An 8337-nucleotide genomic window follows, 5' to 3' on the forward strand; every position below is an offset into this window, starting at 1 on the left:
CTCTCTGTATCACTCTCTTTTAATTCCCATCTCTCTCTCTCTACTCTGTCACTCTGTCTCTCTCTCTCTGCGTTTCTCATTCTCTGTCTCTCACTCTCTGTCCTTCTCTCTGCATCCCTCTCTGGCCCAAGATTGGCTCTGTCATATAGCATGGAGGGTTGAGGCGTGGGTGGGCTGTATGGTCAGGGGCACAGACTGGTGTTTCAGTGGCCGCAAACTAGATGTTGTGTTGCCTCCTTAGTGCCAGGGTCAAGGATGTCTCTGAGGATGCACAGGACATTCTGAAAGGGGATGGTGAGCAGCCAGGGGCTGTGATCCACATTGGTGCTAACAACACTAGCAGGAAGTGCGATGAGTTCTTACAAAAGGGAGTTTTGGGAGTTGGGTAGGACGTTGCGAAGCAAGACCTCTAGGTTTGTAATCAGGAGATTACCCCCTGCGCCAAGTGCCAGTCAGGTCCGAAACAGGACGATAACACAGTCACAGGCTACAGAGCTCGTGTAGGAGGGAGGGATTCTCCCAGGGAAGGAGGGAACTGTACGAGAAGCTCGGGGCAGCTGGAGGGGTACCAATATCCTGGCAGGGATATTTACTTGTGGCATTTGAGAAGGCTTAAACTAGACCGGCAGAGGATGGGAACCAGAGCACGTGGAGAGTTGGAGGAGAAGGTAGAGATTGAGCCAAGTAAGTCTAAACAGGCCAGGATAATGAGCAAGGTAAAGCAAGGAAAATAACAGGTAAGGCAGATGAGTTTAGAACCTGGAACATGGGACTAACTGCAATCTATATAAATGATCCGGTTTTCCAAGATTACAAAAGGATCTTGATCAATGGGTTGAAAAATGGCAGATAGAGTTTAATTTGGACAAGTGTGAGGTGTTGCATTTTGGTGAAACAAGCAAGGGGCAGGGCTTATACAGTTAAAACTCGGGCCCTGGGTAGCGTTGTAGAACAGAGAGACCTAGGGATTCAGGGACATAATTCTTTGAAGTTTACATCACAGGTCTTCAGGACGGTGAAGAAGGCATTTAGCACACTTGCCTTCATCGCTCAGACCTTTGGGTACAGGAGTTGGGAAGTCATGTTGAGGTTGTACAGGACATTGGTGAGGCCTCTTCTGGAGCACTGTGTCCAGTTCTGATCGCCCTGTTATAGGAAGATATTATTAAGCTGGAGAGGGTTCAGAAGAGATTTACCAATATGTTGCCAGGTACGGAGGGTTTAAGTTACAAGGAGAGGCTTGAAAGGCTGGGGCTTTTTTCCTTGGAGCGTCAGAGATTGAGGGGTGACCTTATAGAGGTTTATAAAATAACGACGGGTATAGACAGAGTTATTTGCAGCTGCATTTTCCCTAGCGTGGGGGGATTTGAAGGCTGGGCGGGGGCACATCTCTAAGGTGAGAGGAGAGAGATTTTAAAAAAGACACAAGGGGTAAATTTTTTTGCACAGTGGGTGGTTCTCACGTGGAATGAACTTCCTGAGGAAGCGGTGGGTGTGGGTACAGTTACAACATTTAAAAGACATTTTGGATAAGTACATGGATGGGAAAGGTTGGGAGGGATATGGGCCAGGAGCAGACAGGTGTGGGACTAGTTTAGTTTGGGGATTATGTTCGACATGGACTGGTTGGACCGAAGGGTCTGTTTCCGTGCTGTATGATACTAAAACAGATGGGAACGCTGACAGCGATGAGGAGATACAGAGTTTACAGACATACGCTGATAGATTAGGAGAACAGGACAGAATCTGTCCGATGGAGTTTAATGCAGGTAAGACTCAGGTTGTCCATTTTTGTGGAGAAATATAAAAAAGGACAAATTGTTATTTTAAAAAAATGGGAAGCAGGGTAAAAGTGCACCAATGCAGAGGGATCTGGACATCATTATGCATGAACTGGAGGAAGCGGGTGTGCAAAAGGACCAGATTGTAAAAGTAGTGTTGTTACAATTATATAAGGCGTTGGTGAGGCCACACCTGGAATACTGTGTCCTGTTGTGGTCTCCTTACTTGTGGTGGAGGCAATCCATGAGGAGGTTCACCAGGTTGACTCCGAGGGATTGAAAGGACTGTCATACGAGGAGCAGGTCGAATAGCGGGAGTTCTTGCGGGAGTTCAGAGGAATGGGGGTGGGGATTCTGACTGTGGTACATAAAATGCCGAGGGGTGGGGGGGGAAGATCGATAAGGAGGACGTGGACTGTTATTCCCCCCACTTTGCGCAACAGTCTCGAACAAGAGCTCATAGACGGAGCGAGAGGAGGTATGTTCAAAAGTTGAGGGTCGCAAACCCTGCGGGACTCGCTGGCCCAGAATGAGGTGCAGGCAGATTCGGGAAAGGATTCGATTCATTCCTGATGAAAAGCCTCTTATTCCTGCTGCGGGGACCAGGCAGGAGAGGGGGGAATTGAGACCAGGATAAGATGAGCCATGGTCATATTAAACGGCAGAGTGGGCTTGAAGGGCTGGATTCATAGATCATAGAACCCCTACAGCAAGGAAACAGGCCATTCAGCCTATCAAGTCCACACCAACCTCTGAAGATCCTCTTGGCCACTCCCTACCCTATCCCTGTAACCGTCCATTTCCCACGGCCAATCCACCCTAACCTGCACATCCCTGGGGCACTATGGGTAATTTAGCACGGCCAACCCACCCTAACCTGCACATCCCTGGGGCACTATGGGTAATTCAGCACGGACAATCTACCTGGAACATGGGAGGAAACTGGAGCACCCGGAGGAAACCCACACAGACACGGGGGAGAACGTGCAAACTCCACACAGACAGTTGCCCGAGACTGGAATCGAACCGGGCAGCAGTGCTAACCACTGAGCCACTGTGTTAGCCTGCCCTCTGCTGCTCCTAATTCCCATGTTTCTATATTCAGTGTTGTCTCTAAATGTGGTTGAGAGTAGGGCAGGACTGGCCGCTCAACGTTCCAGGGTTTAAATGTTTTGGGTGAGATATAGACGAATGTTAAAAGGGGCGGGGGAGTTGCATTACTGAGTAGAGAGAATGTCACAGCTAGGACAGGACATCTTGGAAGGCTCATCCAGCATTTGAGTAGAACTCAGGAATAAGAAAAGTGCTATCACTATAATGGGATTTTATTACAGGCCTCCCCATAGCCAGCAGGAAATAGAGGAACAGATACCGAAGCAAATCAGGGAAAGATGTAAAAACGGTTGTTTTAAGTGGGTGGTTTTAACTTCCCCAATATTGACTGGGGCTCCCTTAGAGCCAGGGGCTTATATAGGGCAGACTTTGTTAAGTGCATCCAGGAGGGGTTTCTTGAAACAGGATGTAGAAATTCCAAACAGGGGAGGGGGTCATACTAGACCTTCTACTGGAGAATGAGTCAGGCCGGGTGATCGAAGTTTCAATGCAGGATGTGGGAGCATTTTGGGAATAGTGACCATAATTCTTTAAGTTTTGGGATAGGTATGGAGTCATAGAGATATACAGCATGGAAACAGACCCTTCGGTCCAACTCGTCCATGCCGACCAGGTATCCTAAATAAATCTAGTCCTGTTTGCCAGCATTTGGCCCATATCTCTCTAATCCCTTCCTAGTCATGTACCGATCCAGACACCTTTTAAATGTTGTAATTGTACCCAGCTCCACCATTTCCTCTGGCAGCTCATTCCATACACACACCACCCTTTGCCTGAAAATGTTGTCCCTTAGGTCCCTCTTAATTCTCTCCCCTCTCACCTTAAACATATGCCCTGTAGTTTTGGACTCCTCCACCCCAGGGGAAAAGACTTTGTCTATTTACCCTATCTAAGCCCCTCATGATATTATAATGATCTGCACGGTTGGGTGTGTGGGCAAATGAATGGTAGATTTGGTATAATTTGGATAAATGTGAGGTTATTCACTTTGGAAGCAAAAACAAGAAGGTGGATTGCTACCTAAATGGCTGTAAATTGGGAGAGGGGAGTTTGCAGGGGGACCTGGGTGTCCTTGTGCACCAGTTGCTGAAGGTAAGCATGCAGGTGCAGCAGGTGGTAAAGAAGGTAAATGGGATGTTGGCCTTCATTGCGAGAGGTTTCGAGTGCAGGAGCAGGGATGTGTTGTTGCAGATTATACAGGGCCTTGGTGAGGCCACACCTGGAATATTGTGTGCAGTTTTGGTCTCCTTTTCTGAGGAAGGATGCTCTTGCTCTCGAGGGAGTGCAGCGAAGGTTTACCAGGCTGATTCCGGGGATGGTGGGACTGACATATGAGGAGAGATTGACTCGGTTGGGATCGTTTTTGCTGGAGTTCATATGAATGAGGGGGAAATCTCATAGAGACTTATAAAATTCTAACAGGACGGGACAGGATAGATGCAGGGAGGATGTTCCCGATGGTGGGTGAGTCCAGAACCAGGGCTCACAGTCTGAGGATTCGGGGTAGACCATTTAGGACGGAGATGAGGAGACGTTTCTTCATCCAGTGAGTGGTGAGCCTGTGGAATTCATTATCACAGGAAGCAGTTGATGCCAAAACATTGAAGAGGAAGCTAGATATAGGACTTGGGTCGAATGGGATCAAAGGTTACGGGGAGAAAGCAGGATTAGGCTATTGAGTTGGACGATCAGCCATGATTGTGATGAATGGTGGAGCAGGCTGGAAGGGCCGAATGGTCTCCTCCTCCTGTTTCTACGTTTTGATAAACCTCTATAAGGTCACCCCTCAGCCTCTGACGCTCCAGGGAAAATAGCCCAGCCTATACAGCCTCTCCCTATAGCTCTGAACCCTGGCAACATCCTTGTAAACCACTTATGAACCCTTTCAGGTTTCACAACATCCTTCCTATAGCATGTACCTGCATCCATCACTTCCTCTGGAAGTTCATTCCACACACGAACCAATCTCTATGTAAAAAATAATTGCCTCTGATGTCTTTTTTAAATCTTTCTACTCTCGCCTTAAAAATATGCCCCCTGGTCTTGCAATCCCTCACCCTTAGGAAAAGATACCTGCCATTCACTATATCCGTACCCTTCACGATTTTATAAACCTCTATGAGGCCACCCTTCAACCTCCTAAGCTCCAGTGAAAAAAGTCTCAGCCTATCCAGCCTCTCCTGATAACACAAACCCTCCATTCCCATCCACATCCTATTAAAGCATTTCTGAACCCTCTCCAGTTTAATAATATCCTTCCAAAACAGAGCGATAAAAACTGGACACAGTTCTCCAGAAGACGCCTCACCAATGTCCTGTAAAACTGACGTCCCAACTCTTATACTCCTGTTGTGTACATAAAAAGCAGGACAAATCCAACCCAGCCAATTACTGCCCCATCAGTTTACTCTCGATCTTCAGTAAAGTGATGGAAGGTGCCATCATTAGGGCTATGGAACAGAACCCAGCTCAGCAATAACCTGCTCAGTGACGCCCAGTCTGGGTCCCACCAGGGCCACTCAGCTCCTGACCTCATTGCAGCCTTGGTTCAAACATGGGCAAAAGGAGCTGGACAAAAGGGTCAGGTGAGAGTGACAGCCCTTGACATCGAGGTTACATTCTACCGAGTGTGGCATCAAGGAGCCCCGAGCCAATCAATGGCTATCGGGAGTAAACGCTCCGCTGGTTGGAGTCATACCTGACACACAGGAAGATGGTCGTGGCTGTCGGAGGTCAGTGACCTCAGTTCCAGGGACATCTCTGCAGGAGTTCCTCAGGGTGGTGTCCCCGGCCCCCAAACCATCTTCAGCTGCTTCATCAAAGACCTTCCCTCCATCATAAGGTCAGAAGTGGGGATGTTCGCCAATGGTTGCACAAGGTTCAGCACCATTCGCCCCCTCCTCAGGTACTGAAGCAGTCTGTGTCTAAATGCAACAAGATCTGGACCATATCCAGGCTTGGGCTGACAAGTGGCAAGTGACATTTGCGCCACACAAATGCCAGGCTATGACCATCACCAATAAGAGACAACCTAACCATCGCCCCCTTGACATTCAATGGTGTTACCATCACTGAATCCCCCCACGATCAGCATCCTGGGGGTTACTATTGACAAGAAACTGAACTGGACTCACTACATAAACACAGTGGCTACAAGAGCAGGTCAGAAGCTGGGAATACTGAGGTGAGTAATTCATCTCCTGACTGCCCTAAAGCCTGTCCACCATCGACAAGGCACAAGTCAGGAGTGTGATGGAATACTCCCCACTTGCCTGGATGAGTGCAGCTCCAACAACACTCAAGAAGCTCAATACCATCCAGGACAAAGCAGCCCACTTGATTGGCATCAAATCCACAAGCATTCACTCCCTCCACAACCGAAGATCAGTAGCTGCCGTGTGTACTATTTATAACATGCACTGCAGAAATTCACCAAAGATCCTCAGACAGCATCTTCCAAACCCACGACCACTTCCAACTAGAAGGAGAAGGGCTGCAGATATATGGGAATGCCACCAACTTCAAGTTCCTCTCCAAGCCGCTCACCATCCTGACTTGGAAATATATTGCCGTTCCTTCACTGTCGCTGGGTCAAAATCCTGGAATTCTCTCCCTAATAGCATTCTGGGTCAACCCACAGCAGGAGGAATGCAGCGGTTCAAGAAGGCAGCTCATCACCACCTTTTCAAGGGCAACTAGGGACAGGTAATAAATGTTGTCCACATCCAACAAATGAAAAGAAATCCCCAAAGGTCTGAGCAATGAAAGCAAGTGAACTAATTGCCTTCTTAACCACCCTGTCTATATATGATGCAAAGTTCAAAGAATTATGCACCTGAACCCCTAGGTCTCTCTGGTCTACAACACTACCCAAGGCCCTACCTTTAATTGTATAAGTCCTGCCCTTGTTTGTTTTACCAAAGTACATTACCTCGCATTTATCCAAATTAAACTCCATCTGCTCCTCCTCAGCACATTGACCCAAATGATCAAGATCTCTTTGTAATCGTAGATAACCCTGTTTACTGTACACTCTACCACCAATCTTGGTGTCATCCGCAAAATTACTAACTATGCCTCCTATATTCTCATCTAAATCATTAATATAAGTGATAAACTAAAGTGGACCCAGCATCGATCCCAGTGGAACACCAGTGTCCAGTCCAAAAAACAAACCTTCACCAACACTTTCTGTCTCCTTCCGTTAAACCAATTTTGTATCCAGTTGGAAAGCTCACCCTGAACCCCATGTGATCCAAATTTTATTAATTAGTCTCCCTTGCAGAACCTTGTCAAAGGCTTTACTAAAGTCCAATGAAATAATGTCTACTGTTCTGTCCTTATCAATCTTCTCAGCCACTTCGTCAAAAAACACAATCATTTTTGTGAGACATGATTTCCCTCACACCAAACCACGCTGGCTATCCCTAATCGCTAACTGCCTCTCCAAATGTATCCAAATCTTATCTTTCAGAATCACTTCCAACAACTTACCCAGCACCGGAGACAGACTCACAGGCCTATACTTCCCAAGCTTCTCTTTACGCCCCTTCTTAAATAAAGGCATAAAGTTAGCCACTCTCCAGTCATCTGCACCTCACCCATAGTTATAGATGATGAAGAAATATTTCTGCAAATTTCCTCCCTAACTTCCCAGAATGTCTCAGGATACACTAGATCAGATCACAGAGACCTCCAGCAATTCCTCTACAGTAATATGACTTGTTTTCAAACTATCAATATTTATTTCCCTGAGTTCTCTTTAGCCTCCATTTTTTCCCCCCAGCAAAAACTGATGCGAAATTTTCATTTAATTTCTGTCCCATCTCCTGAGGGTCAACACAAGGATGGCCTCTTGGATCATTAAGGGGCCCTACTCTCTCTGTAGTTGCTCTCTTGGTCTTAATGCATTTGTAGAATCTCTTAGGATTATCCTTAATATATGATGTAAAGGAAGCAGAAAAGAAATTAAGCAAGGAATTTGGAGGACCTAAAGGGACCATGAAATGACTTTGACAAGTAGGACTAAGGAGAATCCCAAGGCATTATTTTTGACTCCCTGTTTTAGTTAAAGAGCCAAGGGATTTTTTCTTTCAATTTCCTTTTAGTTCAAAGCTTTACTCTGTAACCTCGTGCTCTCCCTGTCCTAGGAGTGTTTGATGGCGGGGGTGGGGGGACAGTGTAGAAGGAACTTTACTCTGTATCTAACCCCGTGCTGTCCCTGTCCCTGGGAATGTTTGATGGGGAGGGACAGTGTAGAGGAAGCTTTAGTCTGTATCTAACCCCATGCTGTACCTGTCCCTGGGAGTGTTTAATGGGGGAACAGTGTAGAGAGAGCTTTACTCTGTATCTAACCCCGTGCTGTCCCTGGGAGTGTGTGATGGGGGACAGTGTAGAGGAAGCTTTACCCTGTATCTAACCCCCTGTCCCTGGGAGTGTTTGA

This window comes from Rhincodon typus, unplaced genomic scaffold (genome assembly GCF_021869965.1).
Source record: "Rhincodon typus isolate 14 unplaced genomic scaffold, sRhiTyp1.1 hic_rhity00004459, whole genome shotgun sequence".
In the NCBI taxonomy this organism is placed as follows: Eukaryota; Metazoa; Chordata; class Chondrichthyes; order Orectolobiformes; family Rhincodontidae; genus Rhincodon; species Rhincodon typus.